We start from the raw sequence: 23,617 nt of genomic DNA on the forward strand, positions 1-23,617 counted from the left end.
GTTTATATACCATTTTAACAAAGGGTGATAAATTGTGGAGATATGACTAAACAAAGAAAAGGGGTTTGGGCTTCCAGGGGTGGTATATTGTGGGACAGTGACTAGGAAATATATGGGGGAAGCTAATGGAAGATGAGGATTATTTTAGTAAAATTAATGGAGCTTCATCTTGGTATTAACTCCCATCGCCAGTGATAAGAGTGTTCTCCCCTTCCTGGTACAAGAAGGCACCTTTCTCACAGGAAATTTATGGCCTGCTTTTAGGCAGAAAGGGGTCAGAGAGCCCTTCCTATATATGCTATTTCTCAGTTGCCTTCAGCTAAAATAATCAATATGCCAAAGTGGCATATTTGGGGGTAACATGTTCTGATCCCCTTCAGTGGTTAACAGTGAACACAGTTATTCTAGTGCCCGCTGGAATCTGCGTCCATCTGTCCTTTTGGAGCCCACACAGACCCAACCAAGCTTGCTAGCAGCCAGGGGAAAAGCACCTGTGAAGACAAGAAGCCAGCCCAGATCTGTTTCAGCAACATCTTCATGGCCAAAGCTGTTGCTGATGCTATTAGATCAAGACTTGGACCAAAAGGAATGGATAAAATGATTCAAGATGGAAGAGGTGATGTGACCATTACAAATGGTGCTACCATTCTGAAACAAACACAGGCGTTACATCCAACAGCCAGAATGCCGGTAGAGCTAAGGCTCAAGAGAAAGAAGGAAATGGCACCACATCAGCGGTCATCGTTGCTGGCTCTCTCTTTGATTCCTGTAGCGGGTTTTTTCAGAAATGGATTCATCATTTCCAGATCACTTTAGAAGGATTTGGAAAGGGTATTGAAATCTTGACATGCCGTGACCTGTGGAACCGAGTGACAGAGAAGTGTTGTTAAACAATGCAGCCACTTCATTGAGCTCAGCAGTTGTCTCTCAGTATTCAAGTCTTTCTCTTACATGAGTGTAAATGCAGGGAGGAAAGTGATTGATCCAGCCACAGCTACTGGTGTAGATCTCAGAGATGTCAGAATAGTTAAGAAACCTGCTAATGCCCTCGAGGGTATAATGCTAAGTGAAATAAATCAGACAGAAAGACAAATACTGTGTGATCTCTCTTACAGGTGGAATCTAAACAAAAAACAAAAAACAAGCTCATAGATAGAACAGGTTGGTGGTTTCCAGAGGTGGGGGTAGAGGGGTGAGAGAAATGGGTGGGTAAACTGTTCTTGTTTTTGTGCTTGTTTTTAGTTTAAATAAACTGTCATTTAAAAAAAAAAAAAAAAGGAAACTTGGTGGGACAATTGATGATTTTGTGTTGGTGGAAGGGCTGGTTCTCACCCAAAAGGTGGCCAATTCTGACATATCCAGAGTTGAAAAGATTAAGATTGGGCTTAAAAACAGATCATGATAATCAAACAGTTTCTGATATGCCCACGTGGATGGAGCCCTGAGGAAAGACAGACTATATTCTAAATTTAACAAAGCAAATTTTAAAAACGGATGCATTTTCCTTCTCATACAGAAGTCTCTTCTTAAGACATGCTCTTAGTGATCTTGTATTAAATTTCCTGATCAAAATGAAGATTGTGGTAGTTAAGGACATTGAAAGAGAAAATATTGGAACCAAGCCAATTGCTCATACTGACCAACTTAACTGCTGACATGCTGGGTTTGGCTGAATGAGCTGAGGGGGTCAATTTACATGGTTGTGGCACACTGCTCAAGATTACAGGCTATATTATCGCAGGAAAAAGTTACATCTGTTGTTCCTGGTTGTAACACATTGGTGATGGAAGAAGCCGGGCCCTCAGTTCATGATGCCCTATGTGTTATTCATTGTTTAGTAAAGCAGAGAGCTCTTATTGCAGGAGGTAGCACTCCAGAGATAGAGTGGGCCCTGTGGTTAACCGGATATTCACGAACATTGAGTGGTATGAAATCCTACTGCATTCATGCCTTTGCAGATGTTACGGAGCTCATTCCATCTACACTAGCTGAAACTGCTGGACTGAATCCCATGTCTACAGTCACAGAACTAAGAAAACCGGCATGCCGAGGAGAAAAACTATAGGCATTAATGTCCAAAAGGATGGTATTTCCAACATTATGGAGGAACTGGTTATTCAGCCTTTGTTGGTTTCAGTCAGTCTACTGACTCTAGCAACTGAAACTGTGTGGCCCTGCAATAAACCTTTCTCTGCTCCAAACTCTGATGTTTCAGTTTGTTTGTCTTCACTGTATGTGGGACACATGAACTTGCATTTGGTAACAGTATGAAGTAGGACTCACTTCTTATAAAAGAAGAGTTAGGGTGGGTATTTCAGCACTGTTTATAGATGGTCCGTTTTTTCCCAGCTAATTTGAATGTTTTCTCTAGTTTGTTGACTATCTTTTCCTCTATTAATAGCACTCTGTCTCAATTACTATATGTTTATGACATGTTTAAACATCTGGTGTTATAGTCTAATCTACCCCACCATTCTTCTTTTTCAAAAAATAAAAAATATCCTTGGCCATTTCTGTGAATTGTTTAAGTTGAATTCTAAAAACCAGTTTATAAAGAATCCATTAAGACATTGCTTTAGGATTTTGAATAGAATGGGATTGGATTATAAATCAATTTGGAAATAAGTAGTAACTTTACAATATTGTGTCTTCCCTTCTAAGAACATAACTCCTGTTCCACTTATTTAGGTCTCTTACGGTTTTCTTCATACAGGTCCTGTGTTTTTGCCAGGAGTATTCCAACTCTTTGAGTTCTTTTGCCACTGGGAATAGAATCTGGAGAGGATGTTTTGCCTTCCCAGCGGGAGCCTGCCTTGAAGAGAAGAGCTCACAGGACAGAGGTCAGAGATTGGGGGTGGGATGGAGTGTGGAGAAACAGTTTTGATGACATGACTGAAATCTCACAATTTGGCTGTGCCTAAAGCTAGCTGGAGCTCAATAAATTTCCTTTTCTGCTTAAACTGATTTTTAAAAAACTTTTATTTTATATTGGAGTATAGTTGGCTAACAATGCTCTGTTAGTCTCAGGTGTACAGCAAAGTGATTCAGTTATATACATATACATGTATCTACTCTTTTTCAAATTATTTTCCCATTTACATTGTTACATAATATTGAGCAGAGTTCGCTGTGCTATACAGTAGGTCCTTTTTGGGGATCTATTTTATATATAGCAGTGTATACATGTCAATCCCAAACTCCTAATTATCCCTCCCCTCCCCCCACCCTTCCCCTCTGGTAACCATAAATTTGTTCTCTAAGTCTGTGAGTCTGTTTCTGTTTTGTAAATAAGTTCATTTGTATCATTTTTTTAAGATTCCTTATATAAGTGATATCATACGATATTTGTCTTTCCCTGTCTGACTTACTTCACTTAGTACGATAATCTCCAGGTCCATCCATGTTGCTGCAAATGGCATTATTTCATTCTTGTTAATGGCTGAGTAATATTCCATTGTTTATATATACCATATCTTCTTTTTTTTTTTAACATCTTTATTGGAGTATAATTGCTTTAGAATGGTGTGTCAGTTTCTGCTTTATCACAAAGTGAATCAGTTATACGTATACATATGTCCCCATATCTCTTCCCTCTTGCATCTCCCTCCCCCCCACCCTCCCTATCCCACACCTCTAGGTGGTCACAAAGCACCGAGCTGATCTCCCTGTGCTATGCGGCTGCTTCCCACTGGCTATCTATTTTATGTTTGGTAGTGTATATATGTCCATACCACTCTCTCACTTTGTCCCAGCTTACCCTTCCCCCTCCCCATATCCTCAAGTGCATTCTCTAGTAGGTCTGCATCTTTATTCCCGTCTTGCCCCTAGGTTCTTCTGACCATTTTTTTTTCTTTTTTTTTTGATTCCATATATATGTGTTAGCATACGGTATTTGTATTTCTCTTTCTGACTTACTTCACTCTGTATGACAGTCTCTAGGCCCATCCACCTCACTACAAATAACTCAGTTTCGTTCCTTTTTAAGGCTGAGTAATATTCCATTATGTATATGTGCCACATCTTCTTTATCCATTCATCTGTCGATGGACACTTAGGTTGCTTCCATGTCCTGGCTATCGTAAATAGAGCTGCAATGAACATTTTGGTACATGACTCTTTTTGAATTATGGTTTTCTCAGGGTATATGCCCAGTAGTGGGATTGCTGGGTCGTATGGTAGTTCTATTTTTAGATTTTTCAGGAACCTCCATATTATTCTCCATAGTGGCTGTATCAATTTACATTCCCACCAACAGTGCAAGAGGGTTCCCTTTTCTCCACACCCTCTCCAGCATTTATTGTTTGTAGATTTTTTGATGATGGCCATTCTGACAAGTGTGAGATGATATCTCATTGTAGTTTTGATTTGCATTTCTCTAATGATTAATGATGTTGAACATTCTTTCATGTGTTTGTTGGCAATCTGTATATCTTCTTTGGAGAAATGTCTGTTTAGGTCTTCTGCCCATTTTTGGATTGGGTTGTTTCTTTTTTTGTTACTGAGCTGCATGAGCTGCTTGTAAACTTTGGAGATTAATCCTTTGTCAGTTGCTTCATTTGCAAATATTTTCTCCCATTCTGAGGGTTGTCTTTTGGTCTTGTTTATGGTTTCCTTTGCTGTGCAAAAGCTTTTAAGTTTCATCAGGTCCCGTTTGCTTATTTTTGCTTTTATTTCCATTTCTCTAGGAGCTGGGTCAAAAAGGATCTTGCTGTGATTTATGTCATAGAGTGTCCTGCCTATGTTTTCCTCTAAGAGTTTGATACTGTCTGGCCTTACATTTAGGTCTTTAATCCATTTTGAGTTTATTTTTGTGTATGGTGTTAGGGAATGTTCTAATTTCATACTTTTACATGTACCTGTCCAGTTTTCCCAGCACCACTTATTGAAGAGGCTGTCTTTTCTCCACTGTATATTCTTGCCTCCTTTATCAAAGATGAGGTGACCATATGTGCGTGAGTTTATCTCTGGGCTTTCTATCCTGTTCCATTGATCTATATTGCTGTTTTTGTGCCAGTACCATACTGTCTTGATTACTGTAACTTTGTAGTATAGTCTGAAGTCAGGGAGCCTGATTCCTCCAGCTCCATTTTTCGTTCTCGAGATTTCTTTGGCTATTCGGGGTCTTTTGTGTTTCCATACAAATTGTGAAATTTTTTGTTCTAGTTCTGTGAAAAATGCCAGTGGTAGTTTGATAGGGACTGCATTGAATCTGTAGATTGCTTTGGGTAGTAGAGTCATTTTCACAATGTTGATTCTTCCAATCCAAGAACATGGTATAGCTCTCCATCTGTTTGTATCATCTTTAATTTCTTTCATCAGTGTCTTATAATTTTCTTCATACAGGTCTTTTGTCTCCTTAGGTAGGTTTATTCCTAGATATTTTATTCTTTTTGTTGCAATGGTAAATGGGAGTGTTTTCCTAATTTCACTTTCAGATTTTTCATAATTAGCATATAGGAATGCAAGAGATTTCTGTGCATTAATTTTGTATCCTGCTACTTTACCAAATTCATTGATTAGCTCTAGTAGTTTTCTGGTAGCATCTTTAGGATTCTCTATGTATAGTATCATGTCATCTGCAAACAGTGACAGCTTTACTTCTTTTCTGAATTGGATTCCTTTTATTTCTTTTTCTTCTCTGATTGCTGTGGCTAAAACTTCCAAAACTCTGATGAATAATAGTGGTGAGAGTGGGCAACTTTGTCTTGTTCCTGATCTTAGTGGAAATGGTTTCAGTTTTTCACCATTGAGGACGATGTTGGCTGTGGGTTTGTCATATATGGCCTTTATTATGTTGAGGAAAGTTCCCTCTGTGCCTACTTTCTGCAGGGCTTTTATCATAAATGGGTGTTGAATTTTGTCGAAAGGTTTCTCTGCATCTATTGAGATGATCATATGGTTTTTCTCCTTCAATTTGTTAATATGGTGTATCACGTTGATTGATTTGCGTATATTGAAGAATCCTTGCATTCCTGGGATAAACCCCACTTGATCATAGTGTATGATCCTTTTAATGTGCTGTTGGATTGTGTTTGCTAGTATTTTGTTGAGGATTTTTGCATCTATGTTCATCAGTGATATTGGCCTGTAGTTTTCTTTCTTTGTGACATCTTTGGTTTTGGTATCAGAGTGATGGTGGCCTTGTAGAATGAGTCTGGGAGTGTTCCTCCCTCTGCAATATTTTGGAAGAGTTTGAGAAGGACAGGTGTTAGCTCTTCTCTAAATGTTTGATAGAATTCGCCTGTGAAGCCATCTTGTCCTGGGCTTTTGTTTTTTGGAAGATTTTTAATTACAGTTTCAAATTCAGTACTTGTGATTGGTCTGTTCATATTTTCTATTTCTTCCTGGTTCAGTCTTGGAAGGTTGTGCATTTCTAAGAATTTGTCCATTTCTTCCAGGTTGTCTATTTTATTGGCATACAGTTGCTTGTAGTTATCTCTCATGATCCTTTGTATTTCTGCAGTGTCAGTTGTTACTTCTCCTTTTTCATTTCTAATTCTATTGTTTGAGTCTTCTCCCTTTTTTTCTTGATGAGTCTGGCTAATGGTTTATCAATTTTATTTATCTTCTTAAAGAACCAGCTTTTAGCTTTATTGATCTTTGCTATCGTTTCCTTCATTTCTTTTTCATTTATTTCTGATCTGATCTTTATGATTTCTTTCCTTCTGCTAACTTTGGGGTTTTTTTGTTCTTCTTTCTCTAATTGCTTTAGGTGTAAGGTTAGGTTGTTCATTTGAGATGTTTCTTGTTTCTTAAGGTAGGCTTGTATAGCTATAAACTTCCCTCTTAGAACTGCTTTTGCTGCATCCCATAGGTTATGGGTCATCGTGTTTTCATTGTCATTTGTTTCTAGGTATTTTTTTATTTCCTATTTGATTTCTTCAGTGATCTCTTGGTTATTAAGTAGTGTGTTGTTTAGCCTCCATGTGTTTGCATTTCTTACAGATTTTTTCCTGTAATTGATATATAGTCTCATAGTGTTGTGGTTGGAAAAGATACTTGATATCATTTCAATTTTCTTAAGTTTATCAAGGTTTGATTTGTGACCCAAGTTATGATCTATCCTGGAGAATGTTCCGTGAGCACTTGAGAAGAGCATGTATTCTGTTGTTTTTGGATGGAATGTCCTATAAATATCAATTAAGTCCATCTTGTTTAATGTATCATTTAAAGCTTGTGTTTCCTTATTTATTTTCATTTTGGATGATCTGTCCATTGGTGAAAGTGGGGTGTTAAAGTCCCCTACTATGATTGTGTTGCTGTCGATTTCCCCTTTTATGGCTGTCAGTATTTGCCTTATGTATTGAGGTGCTCCTATGTTGGGTGCATAAATATTTACAATTGTTGTATCTTCTTCTTGGATTGATCCCTTGATCATTATGTAGTGTCCTTCTTTGTCTCTTGTAATAGTCTTTGTTTTAAAGTCTATTTTGTCTGATATGAGAATTGTTACTCCAGCTTTCTTTTGATTTCCATTTGCATGGAATATCTTTTTCCATCCCCTCACTTTCAGTCTGTATGTGTCCCTAGGTCTGAAGTGGGTCTCTTGTAGACAGCATATATATGGGTCTTGTTTTTGTATCCATTCAGGAGTCTATATCTTTTGGTGGGAGCATTTAATCCATTTACATTTAAAGTAATTATCGATATATATGTTCCTATGACCATTTTCTTAATTGTTTTGGGTTTATTATTGTAAGTCTTTTCCTTCTCTTGTGTTTCCTGCCTAGGGAAGTTCCTTTAGCATTTGTTGTAAAGCTTGTTTGGTGGTGCTGAATTCTCTTAGCTTTTGCTTTTCTGTAAAGCTTTTAATTTCTCCATCAAATCTGAATGAGATCCTTGCTGGGTAGATTAATCTTGTTTGTAGGTTTTTCTCTTTCATCACTTTAAATATGTCCTGCCACTCCCTTCTGGCTTGGAGAGTTTCTGCTAAAAGATCAGCTGTCAACCTTCTGGGGATTCCCTTATGCGTTCCTTGTTGTTTTTCCCTTGCTGCTTTTAATATTTGTTCTTTGTATTTAATTTTTGATAGTTTGATTAATATGTGTCTTGGCGTGTTTCTCCTTGGATTTATCCTGTATGGGACTCTCTGTGCTTCCTGGACTTGATTAACTATTTCCTTTCCCATATTAGGGAAGTTTTCAACTATAATGTCTTGAAATAGTTTCTCAGTCCCTTTCTTTTTCTTTTCTTCTTCTGGGACCCCTATAATTCGAATGTTGGTGTGTTTAATGTTGTCCCAGAGGTCTCTGAGACTGTCCTCAATTCTTTTCATTCTTTTTTCTTTATTTTGCTCTGCAGTAGTTATTTCCACTATTTTATCTTCCAGGTCACTTATCCGTTCTTCTGCCTCCATTATTCAGCTATTGTTCCCTTCTAGAGAATTTTTAATTTCATTTATTGTGTTGTTCATCTCTGTTTGCTCTTTAGTTCTTCTAGGTCCTTGTTAAACGTTTCTTTTATTTTCTCCATTCTATTTCCAAGATTTTGGATCATCTTTAGTATCATTATTCTGAATTCTTTTTCCAGTAGACTGCCTATTTCCTCTTCAGTTTTTAGGTCTGGTGGGTTTTTGCCTTGCTCCTTTATCTGGTATGTGTTTCTCTGTCTTCTCATTTGCTTAACTTACTGTGTTTGGGGTCTCCTTTTCGCAGGCTGCAGGTTTGTTGTTTCTGTTGTTTTTGGTGTCTGTCCCCAGTGGCTAAGGTTGGTTCAGGGGGTTGTGTAGGCTTCCTGGTGGAGGGGACTTGTGCCTGTGTTCTGGTGGATGAGGCTAGATCTTGTCTTTCTGCTGGGCAGGTCCACGTCTGGCGGTGTGTTTTGGGTTGTCTGTGGCCTTATTATGATTTTAGGCAGCCTGTCTGCTAATGGATGGTGTTGTGTTCCTGTCTTGCTAGTTGTTTGGCATAGGGTGTCCTGCACTGTTGCTTGCTGGTCATTGAGTGAAGCTGGGTCTTGGCATTGAGATGGAGATCTCTGGGAGATTTTCACCGTTTGGTATTACGTGGAGCTGGGAGGTCTCTTGTGGACCAGTGTCCTGAACTTGGCTCTCCCACCTCAGTTGCACAGCCCTGACACCTGGCTGGAGCACCAAGAGCCTGTCCTCCTCACGGCTCAGAATAAAAGGGAGGAAAAAAAGAAGGAAAGAAAGAAAGAAGAAGATGAAATAAAATAAAATAAAATAGTTAAAATAAAAAATAATTAAGAAAAAAATTTTTAAGTCATAAAAAATAAAATAAAATAACGCAGAGACAGAACCCTAGGACATATGGTAAAAGCAAAGCTATACAGACAAAATCACACAGAGAAGCATACACATACACACTCACAATAAGAGAAAAAGGGAAAAAAATATATATATCGTTGCTCCCAAAGTCCACCTCCTCAATTTGGGATGATTTGTTGTCTATTCTGGTATTCCACAGATGCAGGGTACATCAAGTTGCTTGTGGAGGTTTAATCCACTGCTCCTGAGGCTTCTGGGAGAGACTTCCCTTCCTCTTCTTTGTTCGCACAGCTCCCGGGGTTCAGCTTTGGATTTGGAATCGCCTTTGCGTGTAGGTCTCCTGAGGGCGTCTGTTCTTTGCTCAAACAGGACAGGGTTAAAGGAGCAGGTGATTCGGGGGCTCTGGCTCACTCAGGCCGGGGAGAGGGAGGGGTACAGATGCAGGGCGTGCCTGCAGTGGCAGAGGCCAGCGTGACGTTGCACCAGCCTGAGGCGCGCCGTTTGTTCTCCCGGGGAAGTTGTCCCTGGATCACGGGACCCTGGCAGTGGCGGGCTGCACAGGCTCCCGGGAGAGGAGGTGTGGAGAGTGACCTGTGCTTGCACACAGGCTTCTTGGTGGCTGCAGCAGCAGCGTTAGCGTCTCATGCCCGTCTCTGGGGTTCGCACTGATAGCCGCGGCTCACGCCCATCTCTGGAGCTCCTTTAAGCAGCACTCTTAATCCCCTCTCCTCGCGCACCAGGAAACAAACAGGGAAGAAAAACTCTCTTGTCTCTTCGGCAGGTCCAGACTTTTTCCCGGACTCCCTCCCGGCTACCTGTGTTGACCCCTTCAAGCTGTGTTCACGCCGCCAACCCCAGTCCTCTCCCTGCGATCTGACGGAAGCCCGAGCCTCAGCTCCCAGCTCCCGCCCGTCCCGGCGGGTCAGCAGAGAAGCCTCTCAGGCTGGTGAGTGCTGGTCGGCACCGATCCTCTGTGCGGGAATCTCTCCGCTTTGCCCTCCGCACCCCTGTTGCTGCGCTCTCCTCAGTGGCTCCGAAGCTCCCCCGCTCCGCCACCTGCAGTCTCCGCCTGCGAAAGGGCTTCCTAGTGTGTGGAAACCTTTCCTCCTTCACAGCTCCCTCCCACTTGTGCAGGTCCCGTCCCTATTCTTTGCCTCTGTTTTTTCTTTTTTCTTTTTTCTTTTACCGTCCCTAGGTACGTGGGGAGTTTTTTGCCTTTTGGGAGGTCTGAGGTCTTCTGCCAGCGTTCAGTAGGTGTTCTGTAGGAGTTGTTCCACATGTAGATGTATTTCTGATGTATCTGTGCGGAGGAAGGTGATCTCCGCGTCTTACTCTTCCGCCATCTTGAAGCTCCTCCACAACAGATTTCTGTGTATTAATTTCGTAACCTGCAACTTTACCGAATTCATTGATGAGCTCTAATAGTTTTCTGTCATCTGAAAACAGTGACAGTTTAACTTCTTCTTTTCCAGTTTGGATTCCTTTTATTTCTTTTTCTTCTCTGATTGCCATAGCTAGGACTCCCAAAACTATGTTGAATAAAAGTGGTGAGAGTGGACGTCCTTGACTTGTTCCTGATCTTAGAGGAAATGCTTTCAGCTTTTCATTGTTGAGTATGATGTTAGCTGTAGGTTTGTCATAAATGGCCTTTATTAAGTTGAGGTATGTTCCCTTTATACCCACTTTCTGGAGAGTTTTTATCATAAATCGGTGTTGAATTTTGTCAAAAGCTTTTTCGGCATCTATTGAGATGATCATATGGTTTTTATTCTTCAGTTTGTTGATGTGGTGTATCACAGTGCTTGATTTGCAGATATTAAGAAATCCTTGCATCCCTGGGATAAATCGCACTTGATCAGGGTGTGTGATCCTTTTGATGTATTGTTGGATTCAGATTGCTAGTATTTTGTTGAGAATTTTTGTGTCTATGTTCATCAGTGATATTGCCCTGTAATTTTCTCTTTTTTTGTTATCTTTGTCTGGTTTTGGTATCAGGGTGATGGTGGCCTCATAGAATGAGTTTGGGAGTGTTCCTTCCTCTGCAATTTTTTGGAACATTTTCAGAAGGATAGGTGTAACTCTTCTCTAAATGTTTCATAGAATTCGCCTGTGAAGGTATCTGATCCTGGACTTTTTTTTGTTGGGAGTTTTTTCCACCCCAATTTCAATTTCAGTACTTGTGATTGGTCTGTTGTTATTTTCCATTTCTTCCTGGTTCAGTCTTGGGAGACTGTACCTTTGTAAGAATTTGTCCATTTCTTCCAGGTTTTCCATTTTATTGGCATACAGTTGCTTGTAGTAGTCTCTTATGATCCTTTGTATTTTTGTGGTGTCAGTTGTAACTTCTCCTTTTTTTCATTTGTAATTTTATTGATTTGAGTCCTCTCGCTCTTTTTCTTGATGAGTCTTGCTAAAGGTTTATCAATCTTGTTTATCTTTTTAAAGAACCAGCTTTTAGTTTCATTGATCTTTGCTATTATTTTGTCTCTATTTCCTTTATTTCTGCTCTGATCTTTATGATTTCTTCTACTAACTTTGAGTTTTATTTGTTCTTTCTCTAGTTGCTTTAGGTGTAAGGTTAGGTTGTTTATTTGAGAATTTTCTTGTTTCTTGAGGTAAGATTGTATTGCTATAAACTTCCCTCTTAGAACTTCTTTTGCTGCTTCCCATAGATTTTGGATCATTGTCCTTTTGTTTTCATGTGCCTCTAGGTATTTTTTGATTTCCTCTTTGATTTCTTCAGTGATCCATTGGTTGTTTAACAGCATATTGTTTAGCCTTCACGTGTTTGTGTTTTTTACAGTTTTTTTCTTGTAGTTTATTTCTAATCTCATAGCATTGTGGTCGGAAAAGATGCTTGATATGATTTCAGTTTTCTTAAATTAAATGAGGCTCACTTTGTGGCCCAGCATGTGGTCAGTCCTGGAGAACATTCCATGTGTATTTGAAAAGAATGTGTATTCTCTTGTTTTGGGATAGAATGTCCTATAGATATCTGTTAAGTCCAACTGGTCTACTGTGTCATTTAAGACCACTGTTGCCTTATTGATTTTCTGTCTGGATGATCTGTCCATTTGATGAAAGTGGGGTGTTAAAGTCCCCCATTATTATTGTGTTACTGTCAATTTCTCCATTTTGGCTGTTAGTATTTGCCTTATATATTGAGGTGCTCGTATGTTGAGTGCATATATATTTACAATTGTTATATCTTCTTCTTGGATTGATCCCTTGATCATTATGCAGTGTCCTTCTTTATCTCTTATAACAGCCTTTAAAGTCTATTTTGTCTGATATGAGTATTGCTACTCAGCTTTCTTTTGATTTCCACTTGTGTGGAATACCTTTTTCCAACCCCTCACTTTCAGTCTGTAAGTGTCCCTAAGTCTGAAGTGGGTCTCTTGTAGACAGCATATATACGGGTCTTGTTTTTGTGTCTATTCAGCCAGTCTGTCTTTTGGTTGGATCATTTAATCCATTTACATTTAAGGTAACTATTGATATGTATGTTCCTATTGCCATTTTCTTAATTGTTTTGGGTTTGTTTTTGTAGGTCTTTTTTCTTCCCTTCCTCTTCTTTTCTCTTCTCTTGTGGTTTGATGACCATCTATAGTGTTGTGTTTGGGTTGCTTTGTGTGTGTGTGTGTGTGTGTGTGTGTGTGTGTGTGTGTGTATGTATCTATTGTAGTTTTCGGGTTTGCTGTTCCCGTGAGGTTTTGATATAGCAGTCTATATATGTACAAGGTTGTTTTAAGTTGCTGGTCTCATTCCTGCCCAGAGAAGTTCCTTTAGCATTTGTTGCAAAGCTGGTCTGGTGGTGCTGAATTCTCTTAGCTTTTGGTTGTCTGTAAAGCTTTTGCTTTCTCTGTCAAATCTGAATGAGAGCCTTGCTGGGTAGAGTATTCTTGGTTGTAGTTTCTTCCCTTTCATCACTTTAAATATATTATGCCACTCCCTTCTGACCTGAAGTTTCTACTGAGAAATCATCTGATAACCTTATGGGAGTTCCCTTTTATGTTATTTGTCATTTGTTCCTTGTTGCTTTAATATTTTTTCTTTGTCTTTAATTTTTGTCAATTTGATTACTGTGTGTCTCAGAGTGTTCCTCCTTAGGTTTATCCATGCCTGGGACTCTCTTCCTGGACTTGGGTGACTGTTTCCTTTCCCATGTTAGGGAAGTTTTCAGCTATTGTCTCTTCAAATATTTTCTCAGGTCATTTCTCTTTCTCTTCTCCTTCTGGAACCCCTATAATGTGAATGTTGGTGCATTTAATGTTGTCCTAAAAGTCTCTTAGACTGTCTTGATGTCTTTTTCCTTTTTTTAAAATTCTGTTTCATGGCAGTGATTTCCACCATTATGTCTTCCAGGTCACTTATTTGTTCTTCTGCCTCAGTTATTCTGCTATTGATTCCTTCTAGTGTACTTTTCATTTCAGTTATTGTATTCTTCATTTCTGTTTGTTCTTTAGTTCTTCTAGGTCTTTGTTAAACATTTCTTGCATATTCTTGATCCTTGCCTCCATTATTTTTCTGAGATCTTGGATCATCTTCACTATCATTATTCTGAATCCTTTTTCCAGTAGGTTGGCTATCTCCACTTCACTTAGTTGTTCTTCTGGGGTTTCATCTTGTTCCTTCATCTGGGACGTATTCCTCTACCATCTAATTTTGACTAACTTTCTGTGATTGCAGTGTCTGTTCCACAGGCTGCAAGATTGTAGCTCTTGCTTCTGCTGTCTGCCCTCTTGTGGTTGAGGCTGTCTAAGAGGGTTATGTAGGCTTTCTGATGGGAGGGGCTGGTTCCTGCCCATGGGTAGATAGAGCTGCGTCTTGTCCCTCTGTTGGTCACGGCCATGCTCAGGGAGACTTTAAGCAACTTGTCTGCTGATGGGTGGGGCTGTGTTCCCGCCCTGTTGGTTGTTTGGCCTGAGGTGACCCAGCACTGGAACCTACAGGCTGTTTTGTGGGGCTAATGGCGGCATCTGGGAGAGCTCACACCAGTGAGTACTTCTCAGAACTGCTGCTGCCAGTGTCCTTGTCCTCACAGTGAGCCACAGCCACCCTCACCTCTGCAAGAGACCCTCCAATACTAGCAGGCAGGTCTGGCCCAGTCTCTTATGGGGTCACTGCTTTTTTTCCCCTGGGTCCTTGTGCACATGAGACTTTGAGTGCCCGCCAGGAGTGGAGTTTCTGTTTCCTCCAGTCCTGTAGAAGTCCTGTAATCAAACCCCACTGGCCTTCAAAGCCAGATTCTCTGGGGACTCCTCCTCCCGTTGCTTGACCACCAGGCTGGGAAGCCTGACATGGTGCTCAGAACTTTCACTCCTGTGGGATAACTTCTGTGGTATAATTGTTTTACAGTTTGTGAGTTGCCCACCTGGCAGGTATATGATTTGATTTTATCATGATTGCACCCCTCGTACCATCTTGTTGTGGCTACTTCTTTGTCTTTGGATGTAGGGTATCTTTTTTGGTAGGTTCCAGCATTTTTTTATCGATGGTTGTTCAGCAGTTAGTTGTGATTTTGATGTTTTTGTAAGAAGGGGGTGAGCTCATGTCCTTCTACTCCACCATCTTGAGCTAATCTCTAAACTGATTTTTTTTTACAAGTGAAACTCAATTCATTATTGAGTCACAGAATCAATTTTTCCCTGTTACATTTGTTAGTTAGTAATGGCTGTCCTAAGAAGAAACATAATGTGGGTTTTAAATCTGGCTATTTTGAACTCTAACTAGTTGGAACTAATGTTTCTTTCTCAAAATTTATACCTCGCTTTCTTTTTCTTGGATAATTGTATAAATTAGTGAATGATGGGGATAGTTGTTTTCTTTCTACCAGGAATTCCCTTGATTTCTGGTCTGTTGATGGCCTTCTTTTCTTCCAGCATTTTTTTTCATTTTAGGAGGGAGGAGTTGTGGTGTCATTGCTCAGACCATAATTTAACCTAGGATCTCTCAGGTTCTTTGAGTAAATTAAGAATTAGACACACCTATGTTAATCCTCTGTGGTAAGAAAAAAACAGTACCTTAACAGCACTGACAGTGCTGAGTGATGAAGCATTCCAGGTTTCAGATATGTTTTTGACTGGACTATCTAGCCACAAGAGGATGAAATATTTTTCCCATGTGGTAATTTTGTCATTGTTCTTAGCATGTGTATGCTTGTTCCACAAGCTAAGTATTGTGGGCTCATGAGAAGAAGATGAGTAGCATGATGTAGCACTGAATAATGTGACAGTTTAAGACACTCTTGTGGTGCTGGGTTGGAGTGCATTTTCTAGTAATATTCTTACCCATCAGCCTGTAAGCATTGGGTCCCTTAAAATTTTGTCTGATACCCTATCCCTTGTCTACTTGGAAGGATAATATATTTGTTATTATCTTTTCTCAAATTTATCCTGCATTTCTAGCTTCTAGCTGGGCACTTCTAGGTAAATGCTGTTGCTTCAAAGTCATGCATTTTTTCCAGTTGTCCTTTTCCTGTAAACTTTTAGTTCTTTTGGACCCCACTCCACTTCATCTCCCTACTGCTTTTCCCAACCCACACTACTATCATTTTGAGGGTGTATTCTTTCCCTCTTTTAATCAAAATGTTCTCTAATCTTCCTCTAGAAGCCCTTCTCTGCCCCACATGCCCCACATTTATGACCTTAAAACCTCCTTTCCAGCTCTCTTTGACCACTTTTCATCCTTATATATGCCAAATCCATCTGCAACTTTGCTACCTGGAATAACTAGTAAAATGCTTCTCAGGGATGCATCCTTGTTTAACGATCTTTATTGGTTCCTCATGGCCTGCAGTGGAAACAGTCCAGATCCCGAGACCAGCTTTCCCTCATTCCGACCTCATATTCCTGCCAGTCTGTCCCACTGTCCCCTAGATTCATGTTGTCTGTCCTGTCTCTGAACCAGTTTTGTGTTCATGCCATTTCCTCAGCAACAACACTCTTTCCTATCCATCACTTGCTGAAATTCTTCAATACCCGTATTAAATTTTGTCTCTTCAGTGAAATTTCAAGAAAACATCTCCCTCTTACTGCTAAGTTCTCTTTGGCTTAAACTGCCACTTTTTATTATAGTTCTTACCTTACTTACTACTCCCCTTCCCTTCTCTCACCTCCATCAAATGGGCTAAATTATTAAAATAAGCACAAATCCCTGACTTCTACTACCCTCAACTCATTATCAACAGAAAGCCAAACACATAAAGTGTTCAGAATACTTAATAATGGCTCTTCATTAGCTTTACAATGGCTCTCAGGTGCACAGAATCACATCAATCATAATTATTAGTTCAGGACATACACATCATTAATCCATGCCTGCACGGACTGCTTATTTTTAATGAAATAACCATGAATACACCACACAGTATAAAAGCTAGGACCTTAACCAAAACATACCTGGTTCTGTGGTCTTTCCCAAAGGTTTCCTTCTGCAAGCACTTACAACTACGGAAATGCAGTGCTATGAAAGTGGGGCAGTCAGGGCTAATATTTATGTATGTATGTATGTATGTATGTGGGATCTTAGTTCCCTGACCAGGGATTGAACCCGGGCCCTCGGTAGTGAAAGCACAGAGTCCTAACCACTGGACCACCAGGGAATTCCCTTTTTTCAGCTTTTTTTTTTTTTTTGGAGGGCTAATTTAGAATGAGGATTCAAGGAGGGCCTCCCTGTAGAGGTGATGTTTGAGTCGCAGGAGGAGTGGAGAGCCCTGGGGGAAGGGAAGAGAAGAGAGCAGAGAAAAGGAGGAAACTAGGGGTGTGATGGAAACCAAGAGGAGGTGGCGCTTGAAGAAGTCAGGACTCCTTAACCTCACGTGATAGAAACTGCAGCAGTAATTTAGGGCTGAATTGCTTTCTGATTGACTCACATGGCTCCTGCCTGGCATGGGGGTCTTCATTTTCCTCCCTCTGGATGTTTTTTTGGGGGGGTGGGGGAGAACATCACAGTATTTTTTTTCAGTTTTATTGAGATATAATTGACATACATCACTGTATAAGTTTAAGGTATACAACATAATGGCTTAACTTACATATATTATGAAATTATTACTACAATAAAAAGAAAATTTTTTTCCTGTGATGAGAACTCAGGATCTACACTCTTAACAACTTTCCTATATATCATACAGCAGTGTTAACTATAGTCGTCATGTTGTACATTACATCCCTGGTACTTATTTATCTTATAACTGGAAGTTAGTACCTTTTGACCACCTTCATTCAATTCTCCCTCCCCCCAACCCCTACCTTTGGTAACCACAGATCTGATCTCTTTTTTATGAGTTTTTTTGTTTTGTTTTTAGATTCCACATATATGTGAGATCATACAGTATGTCTTTCTCTGACTTATTTTACTTCACATAATGTCTTCAAGGTCCATCCATGTTGCAAATGGCAGGATTTCCTTATTGTTTTTGTATGGCTGTATAATACTCCTGTGCGTGTGTGTGTGTGTGTGTGTGTGTGTGTGTGTGTGTGTGTGTGTAGAAAACCCTGAAGTCTCCACCTAAAAATTATTAGAACTGATAAATGAATTCAGCAAAGATGTAGGATACAAGATTAATATACAGAAGTCTGTTGCTTTTCTATACACTAATACTGAACTAACATACATACACCACAACTTCTTTTCCTATTCATCCATTGACAGACACTTAAGTTTTTTCCATGTCTTGGGTATTGTAAATAATGCTGCTATGAACATGAGAGTACACATATCTCTTTGAGTTAATGTTTTCATTTCTTTTGGATATATTCCCAGAAGTCAAATTGCTAAATCATATGGTAGTTGCATTTTTAATTTTTAAGGTTTCTCCGTAGTGTTTGCCACAGCAGCTGTACCAACAATGCACAAGGGGTTCCTTTTCTCCACATCCTCTTTTTTGTCATCTCTTATCTTTTTGATGACCATTTTTTTATATGGTGTGAGGAAATGTTCTAATCTCATTGTTTTACATGTGACTGTCAGTTTTTCCAGCACCATTTATTGAAGAAACTTTCTCCATTGTATATTCTTGCTTGCTTTGCTGTAAATTAATTGACTGTAAGTGTGTGGGCTTGTTTCTGGGCTTTCTATTCTGTTCCATTGATCTATGTGTCTGTTTTTGTGCCAGTACCATGCTGTTTTTATTACTATACCTTTGTAGTATAGTCTGAAGTCTGAGAGGGTGACACCTCCAGCTTTGTTCTTTTTTCTCAAGATTGCGTTTGCAATTTGGGATCTTTTGTGTTTCCATATGAATTTTAGGATTATTTGTTTTAGTTCTGTGAAGAATGTCATGGGTATTTTAATAGGGGTTGCATTAAATCTGTAGCTTGCTTTGGGTAGTATGGCCATTTTAATATTAATTCTTCAATCAGAGAGCATAGGATAACTTTCCATTTCTTTGTATCATCTTCCATTTCCTTCATCAGTGTTTTATAGTTTTCAGAGTATAGGTCTTTCATTTCCTTGATTGTTTATTCCTAAGTATATTATTATTTTTGATGCAATTTTAAATGGGATTTTTTTTTACTTTCTCTTTCTGCTAGTTCATTATTAGTGTATAGAAAAACAGATTTCTGTATATTAATCTTGTATCCTGCACCTTTGCTGAATTCATTTATTAGTTGTTGTAGTTTTGGGTGGAGACTTCAGGGTTTTCTATATAAAGTATCATGTCTCTGCAAATAGTGACACTTCAACTTCTTCCCTTGAGATATGGATACTATTAATTTCTTTTTCTTGTCTGATTGCTGTGGCTAGGACTTTAATACTGTGTTAAATAAAAGTGATGAGAGTGGGCATCCTTGTCTTGTTCCTGAATTTAGAGCAAAGGCTTTCAGCTTTTCATTGTTGAATATGATGTTAGCTGTGGGTTTGTCATAAGTGGCCTTTATTATGTTGAGATTTGTTCCCTCTCTACCCACTTTAATGAGAGTTTTTAATCACAAATGGATGTTGAATTTCGTCAAATGCTTTTTCTGCATCTATTGAGATGATCATGTGGTTTTTATCCTTTTGTTAATATGGTGTATCACATTGATTGATTTTTGAATATTGAACTATCCTTTCATCCCTGGAATAAATCCAACTTCGATGGTGTATGATCTTTTTTATATATTGTTGGATTCAGTTTGCTAATATTTTGAGGATTTTTGCATCTATATTCATCAAAAATACTGGCCTGTAATTTTGTTTTTTTGTAGTGTCTTTGTCTGGTTTTGGTATCAGGGTAATGGTGTCCTCATAGAACAAACTTGGGAGTGTTCTGTCCTCTTGAATTTTTTTGGACTAGTTTGAGAAGGGTAGATATTAATTCTTCTTATATGTTTGGTAGAATTCCCCTGCAAAGCTGTCTGGTACTGGACTTTTGTTTACTGGGAGTTTGTTTTCAATTACACATTCAATTTCAATTAGTGATTGGTCAGTTCCAATTGTCTGTTTCTTCTTGATTCAGTCTTGGAAGGTTGTATGTTTCTAGAAATTTATCTGTTTCTCCTAGGTTGTCTAATTTTTTGGCATATAATTGTTCATAGTATTTGCTTATGATTTTTTTTGTATCTCTGTGGTATCGGTTATTTCTCCTTTTTCATTTCTTATTTTATTTATTTGGGTACTCTCTCTTCTCTTCTTGGTAAGTTTGGCTAAAGGTTTATCAATTTTGTTTATCTTTTAAAAAACCGACTCTTGGTTTCACAGTTTTCTCTATTGATTTTTTTTTTTTTTGTCTGTGTTTCCTCTCTGATCTTATTTCCTCCCTTCTGCTAATTTTGGGTTTTGATTTTCTTTTTCTAATTCTTTTAGGTGGTAGGTTAGGTTGTTTATTTGAGTTTTTTGTTTGTTTGTTTCTTGAGGAAGACATGTATCACTATAAACTTCTCTCTTAGAACTGCTTTTGCTGTATCCCACAGATTTTGGAGCGTTGTGTTTCCATTTTCACTTGTCTTGAGGCATTTTCTGATTTCCTCTTTGATTTCTTCATTAACCTATTGGTTTTTTAGTAGCATGATGTTTAGTCTCCACGTGTTTGTTCTTTTCCCATTTTTCTTTCTGTAATTGATTTCTAGTTTCATACTGTTGTGTTAAAAAAAATGCTTGATATAATTTCTGTCCTCTTAAATTTGTTGAGAATTGTTTTCTGGCCTAGTGTGTCATCTATCCTGGAGAGCATTCCATGTGTATTTGAAAAGAATGTGTATTCTGTTGTTTTGGGGTGTACTGTCCTATAGATATCTATTAAGTCCAACTCATCTGTTGTGTCATTTAAGACCACTGTTGCCTTAGTGATTTTCTGTCTGGATGATCTGTCCATTGATGTCAGTGGGGTGTTAAAGTCTTCTACTATTATTATTGTCAATTTCTCCTTTTACATCTGTTAGTATTTGCTGTATATATTTAGGTGCTCCTGTATTGGGTGCACATATGTTAATGAGTGTAATAATCTCTTCTTGTGTTGATCACTTTATCATTATATAATGCCCTTCTTTGTTTTTCTTTATGGCTTTTGTTTTAAAGTCTATTTGTCTGATGTGAGTATTGTTACCCCTGCTTTCTTGTTGTTTCCATTTGCAAGAAATATCTTTTTCTATCCCCTCACTTTCAGTCTGTGTGTATTTTTAGCTCTGAAGTGAGTCTCTTGTAGGCAGCATATAGAAGGGTGTTGTTTTTTCATCTGATAAGCCACTCTATCTTTAGATTAGAGCATTTAGTCCATTGACATGTAAAGTAAATGTTGATAAGTATGTACTTACTGGCATTTTATTACTTGTTTTCCAATTATTTTTGTAGTTATTTTCTGTTTATTTCTTCTTATTTTGTTCCCTTGTGGTTTGATGATTTTCTTTAGAATATGCTTGTGTTCTGTTCTTTTTAGCTTTTGTGTATCTATTGTAGGTTTTTGATTTGTGGTTACCATGTGGATAATATATGTTGACCTATAACTATATCTATTTGTTTTAAACTGGTACTCATTTAAGTCCAAACACACCTGAGAGATCTACATTTTTTTTACTCCCCTCCACCATATTTTTTGGTTTTGATGTCATATTTTACACCATGTTTATCCCTTAACTGTTTATTGTAGTTATAATTGCTTTTACAATTTTTTGTCTTTTAGTGTTCAGGCTGGCTTCTTTAAATGGTTAATCCTCAGTCCTTGCTCTATATTTGCCTTTCCTATTGGTATTTTCCCTTTCCTCTGGATTCTTACTTCTTTTCATGTAGAGAGGGCCCTTTAACACTTCTTTTACAGTAGGTTTAGTATTGATAAACTCCTTTAGTTTTTGCTTGTCTGAGAAGTTCTTTATCTCTCCTATTCTAAATGATAATTTTGCTGGGTAGAGTATCCTAGGTTGCAGATTTTCCCGTTTCTGCACTTGAATATATCATGCCCCTCCCTTCTGGACTGCAATGTTTCTGCAGATAAGTCAACTGATAGCCTTCTAGGGGGGGCGGTTCTCTTGTATATGACTCTTTGTTTTTCTCTTGCTGACTTTAGAATTCTCTTTTTAGCTTTAACTTTTGCCATTTTAATTATGATATGCCTTGGTGTCGGTCTGTTTGGGTTCATCTTTTTGGGACCCTCTGTGCTTCCTGTACCTGGATACCTATTTCCTTCTTCAGGTTTGGGAAGTTTTCAGCCATAATTTCCTCAAATACATTTTCAATACCCTCTGTCTCTCTTCTCTTTCTGGGACCCCTATAATGCAAATGTTGGTATGCTTAATGTTTCCCAGAGATCTCTTAAATTGTTTTCATTTTTTTAAATTTTCTTTTTGTTGTTCTGATTGGGTGATTTCCATTATTCTATCTTCCAGAGGATTTATGCATATTTCTGTATCACTTAGTCTGCTATTCATTCCTTCTAGTGTGTTTTTTATTTCAGCTATTGAATTCTTCATTTCTGATTGGGTCTTTTTTATATTTTCCAGTTCCTTGTTAAATTTTTCACTGTGTACATCTATTCTCTCTAATTCAGTTAACATTTGTATTACCAATGCTTTGAATTCTTTATCTGGTAAATTGTTTATTTCTGTTTCATTATTTTTTTCAGGGGTTTTCTCTTGCTCTTTCAATTGAGAGCAATTCTTCTGCCTTTCCATTTTGCTTAACTTTCTCTGCCTCTATAAATTTAGGTGAAACAGTTACCTGTTGCATCTTAAAGGGGTGTTATTAAGTGGGAGTGTCCCTGTACAGACTGTGTGTGCCCAATGCCTTTGATGGGAGAGCTGGATTAGACATGGATGCATGCTACCTCTTTCCTCAGGGTGTGCTGACAGCTATCACTTGGTAGGGGGTGGGGCTGGAGATGAAGGGCCTGGAGCTGGAGCTTAGTATAAGGCAGGACTTCCCCTCTGCTCAGTGGCTGTCACCACCCTATCACGGGCAGGGTCTGATCCCAAGGTGCTGGAGCAGAAGCCCTGAGGGTTGGGCTGACCTGGCTGTGTTCCCTTTAAGTGTGTGTTTTCCCTTCTTCCCAGATGGGGATACTTGCCCCAGAGCAAGGGAGTGCTGAAGCAAATGGGGCCCATGTGGAGCCACACCGCAGGGCAGGAGGGGCATGTATTGGGGGGTAAGCTGTGGAGGAGCAGCACCATCAAAATCTGGGCTGCTTCTGGTATGCCGCTTGAGTTAAGCACCAACAGTGGCCACCGCTGCCCTACCCAGGCTCCACCCCAGGACCAGGTCACCTCTATATCCCACAGTCAAGTCTTCTCCCTGGTGATGGCCACCCCAGATCCAGTGCTGCACTGTGACATGGAATGAACAGGGGGCTGACCATTCACTTGGTTCAGGCTGGGGTGCACAGCACCATGGTTTCAGGAAACCCAGCAGCTACTAGAGCAGACCTCTCTCTGCCCTGCCTCAGGGGCAAGCCAGCACATGTGTGCTCCCCTCAAGTGGAGTCCAGGCTTCCCATAGCCCTTCTATTAGTCCCAGCAGTCCTCCAACCAGCAAAGGAGGCTCTTCTCTTCCTTCTGGTGTAGGACCCCAGGACTGGGATGCTCAATCTGTGGCTCTCACCACTCACTCCCTAGGGTGGGTGTCCACCCATGTAATCTCCCTTTTCCTCTGAGTTCCCTTCCAGGGGCATAGGTCCCTACCCAATTTCTATTCTTCCCTTCCTACCTGATTACAAGTGTATCTTTCTTACATCCTTGGTTGTATAGGAGTCCTCCTGCCAGTTTCCAGTTAGTCTTCAGTGAGAATTGTTCCACATGTAGATGTATTTTTGATATGTTCATGGCAGGAGGTGAGCTCCACATCCTCTTACTCCACACCGTGATTGATCCCCCCCGCACATATAATTGATTGTATGTATTTTGCAGTGTGTCAGTTATCTAACACTCACCTGATTAGTGTGCTCAGCCTTCATGGATTAAGGCCTATGTCCATGATTATTAT

At 39.2% G+C, this 23,617-nt stretch overlaps 1 pseudogene; it reads left to right on the forward strand.

Annotated features, from left to right (window-relative positions):
- The first annotated feature begins 951 nt into the window (after positions 1-951).
- On the forward strand, positions 952-22,978 carry LOC133084626 (T-complex protein 1 subunit delta-like; annotated as a pseudogene).
- Positions 22,979-23,617: the final 639 nt, after the last annotated feature.

This window comes from Eubalaena glacialis, chromosome 2 (genome assembly GCF_028564815.1).
Source record: "Eubalaena glacialis isolate mEubGla1 chromosome 2, mEubGla1.1.hap2.+ XY, whole genome shotgun sequence".
Classification (NCBI taxonomy): Eukaryota; Metazoa; Chordata; class Mammalia; order Artiodactyla; family Balaenidae; genus Eubalaena; species Eubalaena glacialis.